The sequence below is a fragment of the Mus musculus genome, chromosome 11, assembly GCF_000001635.26.
Source record: "Mus musculus strain C57BL/6J chromosome 11, GRCm38.p6 C57BL/6J".
NCBI classification, from domain to species: Eukaryota; Metazoa; Chordata; class Mammalia; order Rodentia; family Muridae; genus Mus; species Mus musculus.
The window spans coordinates 3,608,913-3,627,243 of NC_000077.6; the positions used below are offsets into that span (position 1 = coordinate 3,608,913).

Sequence of the window (18,331 nt, forward strand, 5' to 3'; positions counted from 1 at the left end):
CCATGGTTCTAAGTTTTGGGGATTCCAGGAAGGGCACATCAGCAGGTTTTTACGTTTCCTTGTATTCTGCCAAGCATGAGAAACAGCAAGACATTGTCTCTATCATGCTCTCATACAAACAAATTCCCACTAAACAGTCTTCTCAGCCTGAGACATTTTTATTATATATAATAGTGGCTACAGAAACTCTGGCAACCTGTTGACACACCCACCCCCACCAATTTTTTTCCAGGTAACTCTCACAGGTGCAAACTCTGTTCTAAACTTTCAGCCCTTTAAAGTGCACCTCTAGACTCACACTGGGCCACACTACTTGCCACATATACCACACAGAGGAAGACAGCCTCACTGGAATTCCCCCCATTGTGTTTTATAAAAAGAAAAAGAAGGCAGGGGTATGTTTGGTGGAGGAGCGGTGTAGTGTGGGGGAAGGGATACCTCAGCATAGCCCCCCCCCCCAACAGAGACACCCATTTTCCCCCTGAGGTACCAGCCACAGTTAGTATAGAATAGTTTATTTAGAGCATGGGGAGGGGGAGGTGAGGGGGTAGAGGCAGAGAGAGAGACAGAGAGACATAGAGAGAGAGACATAGAGAGAGAGAGAGACATAGAGAGAGAGAAAGGGAGAGGGAGAGGGAGAGAGAGGGGGAGGGGGATGGAGAGGGGGAGGGAGAGAGACAGACTGGCCATGAGCAAGTGGAAGGGAATGGGGAAGAGGATAAGGGAGCAAGAGAAGAGAAGACATTGGAGAGCAAGCAGCCCCTTTTATAGTGAATCAGGCACACATGGCGGTTGCCAGGTAACTGTGGGGCAGAGCCTAGACTAAATGCCAACACCCCCCACTCCCAGTCTCCAAACCCAGGCCTCCCTCTGGGTAAAGCTACCTTTGTGGTTAAGTGTGCATCTCCTGTAGGGGGCATGCAAATGCTGACATAGCAGGAAGGCACACTATCCCACAGCGCCTAGGGGTAGGGTAGCCATTTCATGATTTTCCGTGGGCAGGCTTGTGTACTGTACCAATAACCAGGACTGTGAAACCACACCTCTACAACTCATCTTTGGGTCTGTTAGTCCCTGTTTAGGAGCTGTCTTAGTTAGGGTTTTACTGCTGTGAACAGACACCATGACCAAGGCAAGTGTTATTAAAAAAATATTTATTTGGGCCTGGCTTACAGGTTCAGAGGCTCAGTCCATTATCATCAAGGTGGGAGCATGGCAGTATCCAGGCAGGCATGGCACAGGCAGAGCTGAGAGTTTTATGTCTTCACCCAAAGGCTGCTAGTGGAAGACTGACTTCCCAGGGGACTAAGACCCTCACCCACAGAGACACACCTATTCCAACCAGGTCACACCTATTCCAACAAGGCCACACCTCCAGATGGTGCCACTCCCTGGTCTAAGAATATACAAACCATCACAGGAGCCAAATGTGGGTGACACTATTCCCATTCACTTCAGATAGAGAACTGATGACAAAGTGTGGATACAACCAAAGTCCAACTCTGTGAACTAGTGAGGTTTACGGGGGACTATTTACATACAGGACTATGAATGAATGGTTACTTATAGGAGCAGGAATGACTCACAGAGCTGCATCACCAAAACCCCCCAAAGACGGGTGTCTTAGGGCTTTACTGCTGTGAGCAGACACCGTGACCAAGGCAACTCATAAGGACATTTAACTGGGGCTGGCTTACAGGTTCAGAGGCTCAGTCCATTATCATCAAGGTGGGAGCATGGCAGCATTCAGGCAGGCATGGTGCAGGAGGAGCTGAGAGCTCTACATCTTCATCAGAAGGCTGCTAGCAGAATACTGGCTTCCAAGCAACTAGGATGAGGGTATTAAAGCCCACACCCACAGTGACACACCTACTCAACAGGGCCACACCTTCTGGTCCTGCCATTCCCTGGGCCAAGCATATACAAACCATCACAATGGGTGACAGCTCATAAAAGCTGGAACCCTGGAGCACAATGTATAACCTGGAGGCAGCTTTACAGGTTTGGAGAGTGTCCTTGTAGGTAGACCAGTTGTTCTGAGCCTCTCCCAGGCAGCTCAGATTGTCTTTGTTTCCTTGAGGCTGCTCAGATGGTCTCTTCTTTTTTCCAGGCAATTGTGCTAGGAGAGGGAGGTACCTAGCAAACCTGGTCAGCTTTAAGGACTGAAGCTGTTTGTGTTGTTTGCTTCTGGAGCTTAAGCTTAAGCTCTCCTACAATAGGGACTATTTCATCTCCCTTTAGACATCTTGCTGTTTGGCCTTCCTGTAAATATCCCATGTCTTAATGAGCATCCCCCGTAGAAGGAAGGTTTTTATGTCAGAAGAACCAGCTATACAACAGTGTCTGGGGGAGCTTGGTCTACTTCCAGGTCAGAAGAGGAATCAGAAGATCAAAAGCAGCTTGTGGAGACCTACCTAGTCAGGCAAGGATAGGGAGAGTCCACAGAGCAGGAAGATGGTTGGCGATTAAGGTGAAGGAATGGCCTTCCTCCTCCAGAGATCCCCTCAGCCCCTCTGATCTGGGAAAAGGGAAGCCTGTGACACTTAAGACAGGTCTGGGGCTGCCAGATGCTCCAGGCAGCTGAGTTGAAGGTGGCTCACAAGCGTTTGCCACCTGGGGAGCTGACCCTGTTACTGCTGGGTTTTCTGTCAGTAGGCAGCAGTAATTCATGCTTTATTCTGCCAGTTGCTTCTCGAGGGCATTTGTGCTGGTTTGAATAAGAACGGCCTCCATAAGCACTCATAAGACGGGGTCTGCAACCCTATAGGTAGAACAACAATGTGAACTAACCAGTACCCCCAGAGCTCGTGTCTCTAGCTGCATATGTAGCAGAAGATTGCCTAGTCGGCTATCATTGGGAAAAGAGGCCCCTTGGTATTGAAAACTTTATATGCCCCAGTACAGGGGAACGCCAGGGCCAAGAAGTGGGAGTGGGTGGGTAGGGGAGCAGGGCAGAGGGAAGGTATAGGGAACTTTCGGGATAGCATTTGAAATGTATATAAAGAAAATATCTAATAAAAAATAAATACATTAAAAAAATTAAAAAAAAAAAAAAGAATGGCCTCCATAGACTCATAATGTGACTGCTTAGGAAATGACATTAGGAGGCGTGGCCTTGTTGGAGTAGGTGTGGTCTTTTGGGAGGAAGTGTATCATTGGGGGTGGGCTTTGGGGTTTCAAATGCCCAAGCCAGACTCAGTGGCACTTTCTTCCTGCTGCTTACAGATCCAATGAGTCTGTCTGAATGCTCTCATGCTTTCTGCTATGATGACATAACGGCCTAAACCAATGAACTGTAAGCCAGCCCCAATGAATTATTTTGCTTTGTTTTTGTTTGTTTTAAATAAGAGTTGTTGTGGCCATAGTCTCTTCACAGCAATAAAAACCTAACTAAGACAGAACTTGGTACCAGGAACAGGGTATTGCTGTAATCGGCCTGACTATGCTTTTGTTTGGACATATGTGGATTTAGGGATTTTGAATTAGAAAATCAGTTAAATGCTTTAATCAGGGTGGGGTTGGGGATGGAGAGTGTTAATGAGGCATGCCAGTAGGAACATGAAAGATAGTGGTGCTGACAGTGATTTGAACTGTTGGGGCCTGGCTCAAGAGGGTTCAGAGGAAAAGAATGTTAATATTAATTAATTAATTAATTAGGCCTAGAGATTGATCTTGGGATATTTTGGTGAATAATGTGGCTATCTTTTGCCATTTTTCAAAAACTCTGCCAGAGGCCAAATTGAAGAATTATGGATTAACAGCTTTGGCAGAGGAGATTTCCAGATAGCCTAGTATCAACTGTATTGCTTGGTTATTAGTGTCGATGCTTATGCAGACTTATAATGAATGAGCAAGGAAGAATGCAAAGTATATAGTTTGAGAAGAAAAGGAGCATCAGGAAGTGTAAACAGATTAAAGCAAGCCTTATGCTAAGTGGAATAAAGGTGACCTTAGGGTGAGACACCACCCAGCTAAGCTTCCATCTTGTAAAAAAGAATTAAAGAAAACCTGAGTGCCAGGCAGTGGTGGCGCATGCCTTCAATCCAGCACTTGAAGGCAAAGGCAGCTGGATCTCTGAATTTGAGGCCAGTCTAGTTTATGGAGTCAATTCCAGGCCAGCCAAGCTTAGACAGTGATGGAAACCAGAAAGCTGGTGAAAGATGTAATTGAACAAGGGGGAGACATGTTCCAACCCCAGCAAGCAGGAGAACTGGATAGTTTCTGCCACACGATTCTGGCTTTAGAGTCAAGAATAGAAGAAAGGGGTTATGGGATCTCCTTCTGTAACTAAGGAAAGCTGCTGACGCTTTGATGCTGGGAATTGAACTAGGGACCTCTGGAAGAGCAACAAGTGTTCTTAATGTAGGCTCCATCTCTCCATGTCCTTGAATTTGTCTTAAAAAAAAAAAAAAAAACAGAACCCTTTGCTTTGTTACAATTTAATATAAGATGGCCCGGCATTAAAGCTCAGTGGTATGGCTCATGCCTATCATGCACGAGGCTCTGGGTTCAATTCCCAGCATGAGAGGAAGTACATCCAACCAAGTGATGTGTGCCTATAATCCCAGCACTTGAGGCCAAATCGCCAGGATCAGGATGCAGGAGCCCAGCAAATGGCTGCATAATGAATTTGAGGCGAGCATAGTCTACATGAGATACCTTCTCAAACAAACAAACAAATCAGAAGTAGAATAGGCTATATCTTGATTTTTTTTTTTTAAATGGTGCTTTGTAGTTTTTCTTCCACTTGGAGCTGGGATTAAAGAAAAGATATGGTGGCCGGGCAGTGGTGGAGCATGCCTTTGATCCCAGCACTTGGGAGGCAGAGGCAGGCGAATTTCTGAGTTCGAGGCTAGCCTGGTCTACAGAGTGAGTTCCAGGACTCTTGCGCGAGCTCGACTGGCCAGGAAGAACGACGCTGCAACAGGATCCTTCTGCACACGTTTATTGGGAGAGTTTGATTGCAGAGGCGAAGAGACCCCAAGCCCAGAACTGGCGCTGCTTATATAGGCCTAGGAGAGGCGTGTCTCACATCTGATTGGTTAACTTGTCTTGGCAAAAGAACCTTCACTGCCTATGTATGTGTGGTGGCCAGCAGTAGCCAACTGCCACTCTGCAACTGCCACTCTGCAACGGCTTCCCACACAGGACAGCCAGGGCTACACAGAGAAACCCTGTCTCGAAAAACCTAAAAAAACAAAAACAAAACAAAACAAACAAACAAACAAACAAACAAACAAAAAACCAAGTAGGCAAAGCAAAGCACCTAAAAGTGTCGCACAAGGAAAACAATGGGAGTAAAAGCAGCGGCTAGCGCCCTGAGCCCCTCCCATGCACACGTGCTGGTAAGCCACTGCATGCAGTTTGGTTCACAGAGAAGCTGGATTTGGAAGCAGGGCCAGCCCTCCCTGCCCCACAATTTCAGACCTACGTATGTTTGTCCCCAAGGCCCTTTCTGAGGATGCCCCCCACCCCTCAATTTGTGGCAGTGAGAACAGAACAGGCTGAGAGTGAAAACACTGCCCTCCCCAGAACACCAGAGAAGGCAAACCATCTTGAGTAGCCATGACACAGCGCTGCCGCAGTGGAGAGAGAGCTTATTACTGACAGAGTTTGAGGGCTGACAGGCTCAAAGGCAGAGTGCTTGGCCTGGATGTGTGAGGTCCTGGTTTCAAGCTCCACATCACAAAAACAGAATGAATCGGGATGAAACCAAACCAAGCCCCAAAGTCTAATACCTGGCTGCACTTTCTCCAGGAGAAAGTAATAGAAAAGGGCTGATCCCCAAGGAAAAAAAAAAATCTCACAAAACTGACCAATTGCTTACAGGAAGGGGAAAAAAAGACCCTTAGAAAACAAACCTATTTTTAATATAAATTTAATGAAGTTTAGAGCAATGATGTTCTTCCCTTAATTTTTTTTTTTTTTTGGTCCAATAGAAACAAGGTACTGTCTCATGTTTGTTCAAACAACAAAACCCTTGGAAGCTCTGAACATGCATACTTCACTTCTGCCAATGACCTGAGGCCTGGCAGGCTTTTTTTTTTTTTTTTTTTTTTTTTTTTGGTTTTTCGAGACAGGGTTTCTCTAGCTGTCCTGGAACTCACTCTGTAGACCAGGCTGGCCTTGAACTCAGAAATCTGCCTGCCTCTGCCTCCCAAGTGCTGGGATTAAAGGTGTGCGCCACCATGCCCGGCCATGGCAGGCTCTTTAGGAGTCAGGTCCCTGGTGTCAGACACACAGAATCAGACTCTGCTCTGTGAGTCCTCCAGGCACCGTAGGCAGACTGTGCCTGTCAGTTTACTTCTTCACTCCCTCTGTCCTTCTTTATCTATGGACTTGTATTTTTTCTGGACACAGCTCTCTCTCTCTCAAAGAAGACAATGCATCCCGCTTTGGTTTCGATCGCTACTTGCTTATCTCGGCTATCACTTGCTGTTTCACATCATGTGCAGGTCAGCACGACCTGACTTTCTATCAGAGTTTTCCCCCCCAGACTTTCCAACTTAGCTCTTTTCTGCTAGAAAAAGTTTCATCTATATGTACTTTTAAAGAGTGGCTGGCTTTACACAATTTGTATAATCTTATATACTTCCTTGAGGAAGGAAGGGTCCTGGACCCTTCTAATTTCCAGTTGCAGTTCTGACAGATTTTATTGTGAGTCTGATATATCACTGTCAGGAGCTTCATTTTAACAAAGGGTCTTGCTATCCTGCCCAGGTTAGCCTTGAACTCCCAGATTCCTGCGGTTACGGGCACACAGCACTGTGGCACCGCTCTGCAGCCTGACTTAGTTATAATGTTTCATATTCCCTGCAGCCTTTTTTCCTGGCTGCCTTTGTCACTATGTTGGAGTTCATCCTCCCCCTACCCCACCCTGCTTTATAGAGAGGATGCAGAGAGAATGCCTGTCCCTGCTTGCCTTCAAATGTCTTCTTTTGCCTCTTGGCACTATGGCTGGAGATGGAATTTTCATTCAGACTCATTTTGTCTGTACAAAAGTTTATGAGACTGGTTAAAACTAGGGATTTGTCTAAAAGATGAGCGAAATGTATAGATTTTCTTTCATGGGCAGAAGGGCAGGGAGAAGACAAAGGGGGGATCATATGGTTTTGAAGGAGAGGATGGGGAGAGCTAGTGTTCCACAGGAACTAAATTATGTTGTTTTACCGATGCTTTGGTGTGTGTGTGTGTGTGTGTGTGTGTGTGTGTGTGTGTGTGTGTGTGTGTGTGCTGGGGAGATGGCTCAGTGGGTAAGAGCAATGACTGCTCTTCTGAAGGCTCACAGCCATCTGTACAGCTACAGTGTGCTCATATACATATAATAAATCTTTAAAAAAGAATGCTTTTGGGGAAACAAGTTCTCAAATTCTCTACTACTATTCTTTGAACTAAAGCTGAATTCCTCATTCTTTTAAGCATGTGATAGACATAGTGACCTATTTCTAATGAACAGAACAAAGCAGAGGTAAAAGTGTTTGACTCTGGGGACCAGGCTGCGTCCCTCTTGGAATACTGGCTAGTTTTACACAGTTTGACACAAGCTGAGTCATCTGAGAAGAGGGAACCTCAATTAAGAAATTGCCTCCGGGGGCTGGTGAGATGGCTCAGTGGGTAAGAGCACCCGACTGGCTCTTCCACAGGTCCAGAGTTCAAATCCCAGCAACCACATAGTGGCTCACAACCATCTGTAATGAGATTTGATTCCCTCTTCTGGAGTGTCTGAAGACAGCTACAGCGTACTTACATATAATAAATAAATAAATCTTTAACAAAAAAAAAAAAGAAGAAAGAAAAGAAAAGAAATTGCCTCTGTAAGATCAGGATGTAGGCAGCCTGCAGGGCATTTCCTTAATTAGTGATTTGTGGACAGCAGGAATCTGACATTGGGCCATGACAAGGAAGTAAGCTCAGGCAGGAATCTAATTTTAGGCTAGAGCAAAGAAGCAGGCTTCAGGCATGAATCTTACTTTGTGCTAGGACAGGGAAGTAGGCTCAGATGTCTTGGTTAGAAACTGTGATTGTGGAACTTTATTGCTTTGCTTGTTCCTTGACTATTTGTGTTTATGGTATAGCTTGACCTTATTACTTGCATGTAATTTAAATGGTATAAAAGCAGATTGGGAAAAATAATCCTGCCTCAGCCTCAGAACTGGTTGGGGTCATGCTACAGTGTTGTCTGATTGTCTGTTCTTTTTAATCCCCACTCCTGCCCTGGAGAACCTGTTGACTGACTGAGCTGGCTTGGTCAGCGATTGATGTAGGAGGACCTAGTCCATTGTGGATGGTGCCATCCCTGGGCTGGTGGTCCTGGGTTCTATAAGAAAGTAGCCAGGCAGTGGTGGCGCACACCTTTAATCCCAGCACTTGGGAGGCAGAGGCAGGCAGAATTTCTGAGTTCGAGGCCAGCCTGGTCTACAGAGGAAGTTCCAGGACAGCCAGGGCTACACAGAGACACCCTGTCTAGAAAAAACAAAACAAAACAAAACAAAACAAAAACAAAAACCAACCAAACAAACAAAAAACAAAAAGAAAGAAAGTAGGCTGAGCAAGGCATGGGGACTGTCTTAGTTAGGGTTTTACTGCTGTGAACAGACACCATGACCAAGGCAAGTCTTTTAAAAAACAACATTTCATTGGGGCTGGCTTACAGGTTCAGAGGTTCAGTCCATTATCATCAAGGTGGGAGCATGGCAGTATCCAGGCAGGCATGGCGCAGCAGGAGCTGAGAATTCTATGTCTTCATCCGAAGGCTGCTAGTGGAAGACTGACTTCCAGGCAACTAGGGTGAGGATCTTATATCCATACCCACAGTGACACACCCATTCCAACCAGGTCACACCTATTCCAACAAGGCCATACCTTCAGATGGTGCCACTCCCTGGTCCAAGGATATACAAACCATCACATTCCACTCCCTGGTCCCCATAGACTTGTTTGAAAACATGAGTCTATGGGGGCCATACTTAAACATGGCATAATGCAAAATGCATTTAATCCAACTTTCAAAGTCCTCATAGTCTATAGCAGTTGCAACAATGTTAAAAATCCAAAGTTCAAGGTCTCTTCTGAGATTCATTCAACTTAACTGTAATCCCCAAAGCAAGGCAGGAAATCAGCTGGGCAAACTCCAAACTCTGCATCTCCATGGCTGATGTCAAAGTGGTCTTCAGATCTCCACTCCTTTTTCATCTTTGTTGACTGCAACAAACTGCTTTCTCCTGGGCTGGTTCCACTCCCTGTTAGCAGCTTTCCTCAGCATGTATCCCATGGCTCTAGCATCTTTAACATCTTTGAGTCTCCAAGGCAATTTCAATGTTACAGCTTCTTGTTTCAGTGTCTGGGATTCCACTTGATCTTTTGGACTCCTCCTAAGGGCTGGCATCACTTCTCCATCTCTGTCCTCTGTAGCACTCTAAGCTCAGGTTTATCCACTCCACTACGGCTGCTGTTCTTGGTGATCATCCCATGATACTGACATCTCCAATACACTGGGGTGTTCCACTCCAACTAGGCTTCACCAATAGCCTCTCATAGGCTCTCTTCAGGGTGCCAAGCCTCAAATCCTTTGCATGACCCCTTCAGTCCTGGGCCATCAACTACAACTGAGGCTTCACCTTCTCCAATGGCCTTCCCTGGCCTCTCACAGTGCTAAGCCTCAACTTCTCTCCATGATCCCTTTATTCCTTCACAAGCAGTACCACCTGAGTGACTCTTACACATTTCCAAGTCCAGCCGCAGCATGAGGTACAACCCTGGGTATCTCTGGAACACAGCTTCTTTGTGCTCCCAGAAAACAATTTCCAGAAGATTTCACCTCAGTGATGCTGGTCTCTTCTTAATCACTGCTAATTCCTTAGCTCCGGCTAACCAGCATCAATTTTCCCAGTAGTTCCTCCCATTCTTAACTCTAGAGCCAGAGCCACATAGCTGATGCTGCTGAGTTTTGCTGCTTACAGGAACTAGAACATGATCCCCTTGTACTATTACATTATCACTGGCTTTATGTTTTCTAAATCCTTCACTGCCTAAGCTTGGCTATCCTGGTTCTTGCTCTGTAGATTGACCTTGAATGCAGAGATCAGCATGCCTGTCTCCTGGGATTAAAGGTGTGTACCACCATGCCTGGATTTAATTTAGCTGGGTAGGATCTTGCCCCAAGGTCCCACTCCCTCAATCTGTTATCTCCTAGAACACAAGATTTTGCTTAATTTCACTTCCTGGTACTCCTTTAATACTCGAACCATATATTTTATATTTTTCCTTTCTAAGCTTACTATGCTTGTTCAAACTTCTCTTCATAAGACTTAACCAGAGAACAAAGTCTCTGCTGGGCTTTTTTGAAACTTCTTAATGCAATTTGAAACTTGTCAATGCAATTAACCCAAGTCTCTTCACCTTAGCCTCAGGCAGACTTTTCAGACAGGGCAAAAAGTAGCCACATTCTTCACCAAAATACCACAAAAACAGTCTTTATGCCACATTCTGAAATTCTTCTCCTTTGAAATCTCTTGGGCCAGGTCAACACAGTTCAAATTACTCCCAGCAACTAAGTCTTCCATACTTCTACTAGGATGACCCATTAAGCCCCATTTAAAGCATTCCATTGCTTTCCAAATACAAAGTCCCAAAATCCACATTCTTTCGAATAAAAACATGGTCAGGCCTATCACAGCAATACTCCACTCCCGGGTACCAATTTCTGTCTTAGTTAGGGTTTTACTCCTGTGAACAGACACCATGACCAAGGCAAGTCTTATAAAAAACAACATTTAATTGGGGCTGGCTTACAGGTTCAGAGGTTCAGTCCATTATCATCAAGGTGGGAGCATGGCAGCATCCAGGCAGGCATGGTACAGGAGGAGCTGAGAGTTCTATATCTTCATCCAAAGGCTGCTAGTGGAAGACTGACTTCCAGGCAACTAGGGTGAGGATCTTATACCCACACCCACAGTGACACACCCATTCCAACCAGGTCACACCTATTCCAACAAGGCCATACCTTCAGATGGTGCCACTCCCTGGTCCAAGGATATACAAACCATCACAGGGACCAAGCCAGTAAGCAGCTTGTTCATGGCCTGTTCATCAGCTCTGCTTCCAGGTTCTGCCTTGCTTGAGTTCCTGCCTTAACTTCCTTTGGTGATGAACTGTGATGTGGAAGCATAAGCTGAATAAACCCTTTCCTCCCCAAGTTGCTTTGGTCATGATGTTTCTTGCGGCAATAGAAACCCTAACTAAGGCAAGTTGGTACCAGGACTGCAGTATTTGCTGTGAGAGACCTGACCATGTGTTTTAGTGAAGATTGTAAAGGACTTTGGAACTATGACTAGAAAAGCCATTGAGTGCTGAGACATCAGTGGGATGTTCTGTTTGAGAGAAATGCAAATGAGAGACTACAAATGAGGCCTGGCAGTGAAGTTCAATGGGAAATGTAAAGAATCTACTGGGGCCATTCATTTTGAGTTAGTTAAAGAGCCTGTGTGTCTGGTCAGCTGGGGTTGAAGAATTCATTATCTGTGATTAACAAAGTACCAGAACTACCTCAGTGAAACATTTGTTTTGCTGAGATACTCTGTGCTGGCCAGCTGGAGGTGAGAAATTAGCAGGGATTAAGAAGATACCTATATACCTGTCCAGGGCTACACAGAGAAACCAGAGAAACCTTGTCTCAAAAAACGAAAAAAAAGAAAAAAAAAAAGAAGAAGATACCTGTATAACTGAGGAGAAATCCTCTGGGAAGAGTTTTCTGTAAGGACACAAAAGGTTTAAGAGGCAGTCAAGGTTGTACCTCATGCTGGCAGCTGAGCTCAGTAGTGTAAGAGCACTGGTTTTGAAGACATTAAGGAGTCATGGAGAGCAGCTGAGGCTTGGCACTGTGAGAGGCCACTGGTAAAGGTGTGGCCTCAGTGGCAGTTGAGGGCCCAGGACTAAAGGGGTCACATAGAGAAGTTGAGGCTTGGCACCAGGAAGAAAGCCTATGAGAGGTTATTGGTGAAAGTTCAGCCCAGTTGTAGCAGAAGCTCTCAGCATTTTGGAGATGCTTTCGCTGTCGGATGACCACAAAGAACAGCAGCAGCAGTAGAGAGAAGCCCGCCCAGCTTAGAATATGAGCTGTGTGTGCTGCAGAGGGCAGAGCCAGAGAAGTCACCCTTTGGAGGAGTACAGAAGATTATGAGTGAATTCCAGATATTGGACATTGAATTATTAACACTGTTGAATTTTGTTTTTGCTCTGTTCAGATTGTGACTATATTAGTTCTTTCCTCTTGTGATGGTTTGTATATCCTTGGACCAGGGAGTGGCACCATCTGAAGGTGTGGCCTTGTTAGAATAGGTGTGACCTGGTTGGAATGGGTGTGTCACTGTGGGTGTGGGTATAAGATTCTCACCCTAGTTGCCTGGAAGTCAGTCTTCCACTAGCAGCCTTTGGATGAAGACGTAGAATTCTCAGCTCTGCCTGCACCATGCCAGCCTGGATACTGCCATGCTCCCACCTTGATGATAATGGACTGAACCTCTGAACCTGTAAGCCAGCCCCAATTAAATGTTGTTTTTTATAAGACTTGCCTTGGTCATGGTGTCTGTTCACAGCAGTAAAACCCTAACTAAGACACCTCTTGAAGTAAGGAAAGTATTTACCTTAATGTAGGTTTGTATAGGAGCCCACTGTGGAGACTTTGAACTTTTAAAAGAACTTTTGGATTTTTAAAGAGACTGGATATTTTGCTAGGCTGTGGTAGTGCACACCTTTAATCCCAGCACTCAGGAGGCAGAGGCAGGTAGATCTCTATGAGTCAGATGGCCAATCTGGTTTACAGAGTTAGCTCCAGGACAGGCTACACAAAGAAACCCTGTTTTGAAAAAAACAAAACAACAAAAAAAGAGAGTGGACATTTTTCAAAGACTGAATTTTTAATGTATTTGAATTTGTAGGGGTAGGGAGGGTATAGGGGACTTTTGGGATAGCATTTGAAATGTAAATGAAGAAAATATCTGATAAAAAATTAGAAAAAAAAGACTGTGGGACTTTTTAAGTTATTTGTGTTTTAGATTGTGATAGTAATAATTAACATGCCATCTTGGGGATAAATGTGAAAGGAAAGGTTCTAATTGAAAGTTGATGTGTTGACAAGGGGTCAGTTGAACTAGGTGGTTTTATGTCAACTTGACACAAGCTAAGTCATCTGAGCAGAGGGAACCTCAATTAAGAAGACGTCTCCATAAGATCAGGCTGCAGACACACTTGTAGGGCATCTATCTTCTTAATCAGTCGTTTATGGGGGAGGGTCCAGCCCCATTGTAGGTGGTGTCATCCCTGGGCTGGTGGTCCTGGGTTCTATAAGAAAGTAGGCTGAGCAAGCCATGGGGAGCAGCAACCCTTTACGACCTCTGCATTACCTCCTGGGTCTAGTGTTCCTGCCCTGCTTGAGTTCCTGTCCTGACTTCCTCTGATGAACTATAATGTGGAGGCATAAGCCGAATACATTCTGCTTTGGTTATGGTGTTTCATTGCAGCAATAGAAACCCTAGCTAAGACAAGAGGTCTGATGGTTTCCACTTTCTGTTTCTAGAAATGGTTGCTTTGAGGGAAGCCAGTGCCATGTAGAAGTCTGACTTTTAATTTTGAACTTTAAAACAAAATAAAGTAAGTGTGTGTGTGTGTGTGTGTTTTGCTGGGGTATTTGCACTTGAGTACAGTTGTTGTGGGGGCCAGAAGAGGGCATTGACTTTTCTAGAGCTGTAGTTAAAGATGACTGAAATCTTATACACCATGGGTGCTGGGAGCCAAGCTCAAGTCCTTTTCAAGAGCAACACAGACTCAAACCTTGACCATCTCTCCAGCTCCACTGTCTGACTTTTCTTGAGACTACCATGTCACTAGGTAAGCCAATCCAGCCATGTGGTAAGACAGAATCAGACATGCTCAACCTGCATCTGTAGCCAACAATATCCAACTGTACAGACGCAGTGCCAGCCAGACAAAGAAGTGGAAGAACTGTCTTGGCTTGGACAGTTCGTCCCTGTGAAGATGTATAGCTCTGGCGGTGCTTCCTAGGTCATCTGTCGCTATCCTAGGCACTCTTGTTGATGTCTTATTTGTCTAAGCACAGAGATGACTAATCCATGCTGTGCCCTAACCAACATCTGACTCACAGAATCGTAAGTACATGCTACAGTTTATATCTTGACTGTCATCCAAAGGCTTGTGCTAAAAAGGCTTAGTACCTAACATGGCAATATTGGGAGTGGTGGGAATCCTTAAGAGACATGGGAGATCTTAAGCTAACTGGGGGAGTATGCCCTTGATGTGAAAAATGGGACTCTAGTGTCAGTCTCTCTCTCTCTCCTCTCTCTCTTTTCTCTCTCTCTCCTATTCCTGTTTGTGAGGTGAACAGACCTCTACTCCCAACTGCTCCTGCCACGGTATGTTATGCCACCACAGACACAAACAACAGAACCTTTTGGTTATGGACTAAAACTTCAGAATGGTGAGCCAAACAGAACCTTTCCTGTGTTTAATGTGATTTATCTCAAGCATCTGTCACAGTTTATAAAGGAGCTTACATAGTACACTAAATGGTTGTTACTTTATGCTGGGGTTTTTTTTGGGGGGGGGTTATCTTTTATGTAGCAGTAAACAGCTGTAACATACACACAGTTCATAAATGTTTAACTTAAAACTTTTCAAAAGTTTTATTTAATTTTTATTTATCAGCATGTGCCTGCATATGCATGCATGCATGTGCATATTCTATGTTGTATATGAAGGTCAGAGGACAACTCTTGTATGTTGGTTCATTCTTTTCTCTCTTCCTCCCCCCCCTTTTTTTTTTACATTCTCTGTCTCTGTCTCTCTGCCTCTGTCTCTCTGTCTCTATCTGTCTGTCTCTCTCATCTCACCCTATAGCTCATAGTGCCTCAGCCTCAGAGTGCTGGAATCATAGGTATAAACCACGGCCGGCTTTCTCTATAGCTTCTTTAACTAGTGCAATTGTACCTAGGCTTAATGAAAATGTATTGAACAAATGCTTCCTGCTTCCTTTCTTCCCCTTTTCCTGATTATCCCATTTCAACCCTAAAAGTACTGTAAGGATGCTATTAATCAGCCAACTTCTACTTTTCTGTAGGCCAGGAAGAATATAGGGCTTCATGGATGAAGGGCTGGGCAGGTCTCAGGCAAAAAGGAACTGGTTTCCTTTGACCTTCAGTCCCTCTGAATCGCTCCCTTGAAGCTATTCAAGGTGAAGTAAAGCAGTCGCTTTATAAGAACCAAACTCTGACAGTAACTGCAAAGTTAACAGCTTCCTTCAGGACACCTTCAGTGTGGGCTTTGGAAAAACAGCAGTTAAACTACAATGTTATGAGGAATTTGGAGAGGGGGAAATCTTAGGGTACCAACGGGGTTATCTAGCCTTGGGCATGTTCTCCCTCTCATGAGACTCCTCCTTATAAGTCTCCTCAGCCAAAGCCTAAAGTGGGAAAACCTGAGATCATCAAAAGTGAGGTCTGGCAATACCTCCCAATGTCAGGATCAAATGCAGCACCACCAAACACTTTAGATTCTTTAGGAAATGTGGGCTGCTGACATTATGGAAAGAGCAGGTTACAAAAGAGTCCGTACAGAGTGTTCCCTCTTTGTAACCTTATCCTGCCTCTCTGCATAGAACCAAGCTGGGGAAGGCTGTTTGCCAATGTGTTATCTGTGGTTATCTGAGGGGGCAGGAAGAAATTATTCCCAGTGATTTTAATTTTCTTTCTGGTGTGTTTCCAGATTTTCTACAATGGACATCTATTACTTTTTATGAGCAAGGAATGAAACCTTTTAAAACAGCAGGCAGTTTGACACATGGCCCTTGTCACACTTGGTAAGCATGCAAGTTATTTCTAGAGAGAAAAGAACTCATCCATGAACTTTCTGTAAAGGGAGACTGTGGGGTTGTAGAACAAATCACACATTCATTAATTAGCTCAAATCATAATGTCACTCTCAGCACCCTTGTCTTCCACACTCCTTCTAATGTTAAACCCTGCTTAAAGCCGGGTGTGGTGGCTCACACCTTTAATCCCAGCATTTGGGAGGCAGAGGCAGGCGGATTTCTGAGTTCGAGGCCAGCCTGCTCTACAGAGTGAGTTCCAGGACAGCCAGGGCTACACAGAAAAACCCTGTCTCAAAAGAAACAAAAACAAAACCACCACCACCACCAAAAACAACAAACTTCTCTCACAGGCTCAGCTGAATCTTCTGCTCAGAGCCTCACAGGGTCCATCAAGGTGGTGGCCAGAATACATTCACATCTGGATTTTTTTTCTTTTTCTTTTTTAGGATGCAAAAAGTATTTTATTTTTAAACTTCTAAAGTTTGAACACAAAATAGCCTAGTTTAGATGAGTTTCCAAGCTGAGTGCACTTGCATGGATCTGTTTCTGTCTGATGAACAGTTCCTAATACCCTATGTGGGTGCCTACATTCTCATCTGTGGGTGGTGAGCCGTCCAGCGTCCGCTGGTAACATCCCTTTTTGCCTTGGTAAGGGCTTAACAACCATTAGGCGTTGTTGGAGTCTTACACAGCCATTGCTGTCCCGAATGTCTCCTGCGAGGCATAAACCAAGTACAGGAAGCTGTCTTCATCTCTCTCGCTCTCGTACTTCAGAGATGGGTGTGGACACACCATGCTGTGCCCATTCACCAGGAGGAAGAAGGCTTGGTTAGCATTGAGCTGCAAGCGCTGTCTAATTATCTTGATGAGCTCGCTCACGTTCACGTAATCAGGTACCAGGAACTTGGTCTTGTCCAGGACGGGCAGCTGCTTCTCCCCCTTGTATCGCTCTATAATCACCGGGATCTTGGTGGGGTACTGCTCCCGGATGAGCCGGGCATCTTCCACTCTCTGTTCAAAGCTCCCGCGCTGCTTGAAGGTCTTCTCGGACTGCATGGCGCGCGGGGGTCCCGAGTCAGACGACCTGACTTCGACGACGATCACTTCCTGTGTCCACATCTGGATTTCTATAGTATTTTGTTTTCTTTTTTTGTGATAGTTTGAATAAGAATGCACCCCAGTGGCTCATATATTTGAATGCTTAGTCAACAGGAAGTGACACTACTTGAGGAGGATGAGGAAGTATGGCCTTGCTGGAGTAAAAGTGGTTTTGTTAGAGTAGGTTTGTTCTTTTTTGATTAAGTGTGGCCTTGATGAACTAGGTTTGGCCTTTTGGAGTAAATGTGTCACTGAAGGTGGGGTTTGAGGTTTCAAAAACCTATGCCAGGCCCACCAGTGTGTCTCTCTCTTCCTGATGCCTGTGAATCTGGACATAGAACTCTTAGCTACTTCTCCAGCATCATGTCTGCCTCTTTGCTGCCATGATGATAATGGACTAAACCTCTGGAACTGTAAACAAGCCCCAGTTAAATTATATATCTATATGAGTTGTCATGGTATGGTGTTTCTTCAGAGTAATAGAAATTAAGACAGGGGGCTGGTGAGATGGCTCAGTGGTTAAGAGCGCCGACTGCTCTTCTGAAGGTCCCGAGTTCAAATCCCAGCAACCACATGGTGGCTCACAACCATCCGTAATGAAATCTGATGCCCTCTTCTGGAGTATCTGAAGATAGCTACAGTGTACTTACATATAATAAATAAATAAATAAATAAATAAATAAATAAATCTTAAAAAAAAAAAAAAAGAAAAGAAAAGAAATTAAGACAGAAGTTGGTACCAGGTGGTGGGGTATGGCTGTGACAGGCCTTACCATGACTGTTGGCAGAATGTGGATTTTGGATTAGGAAAACAGTTGAACACTTTAAGCAGGTTTGTTGTTGTTGTTTGTTTGCTTGTTTGTTTGTTTGAGACAGGGTTTTTCTGTGTATCTCTGGCTGTCCTGGAACTCACTCTGTAGACCAGGCTGGCCTCAAACTCAGAAATTCACCTGCCTCTGCCTCCCAAGTGCTGGGATTAAAGGTGTGCACCACCACACCTGGCTTTAAGCAGGAGTGTGGAAGACAATGGTGCTGAGAGTGACATTATGACAAAAGTCTAAGAAGTTTCAGATAGGAAGAATATTAATGGCCTAGAGATCATTCCAGGGATATTTTGACAAAGAATGTGCTTGCCGTTTACCATTGCCACACAAAACAAAACAAAATCTTCCTGAGGCTAAATTGAAGAGTTTTGGATTAAAGGCATTGGTTGAGGAGATTTCAAGACAGCCTAGTATTGACTATTCACATGGTTTGGTGGTTACCCTGATAAAGATCTTTAATGAAAAGGAGCAAGCTGAGGAAGGAAAAAATACAGAATGTACAGTTTGAGGAGAAAAGGAGCACTAGGAG

The 18,331-nt window shown here is 44.8% G+C and overlaps 1 pseudogene; it reads right to left on the reverse strand.

The window, feature by feature from the left end:
- Gm11949 (predicted gene 11949) lies at positions 16,323–16,994 on the reverse strand (annotated as a pseudogene).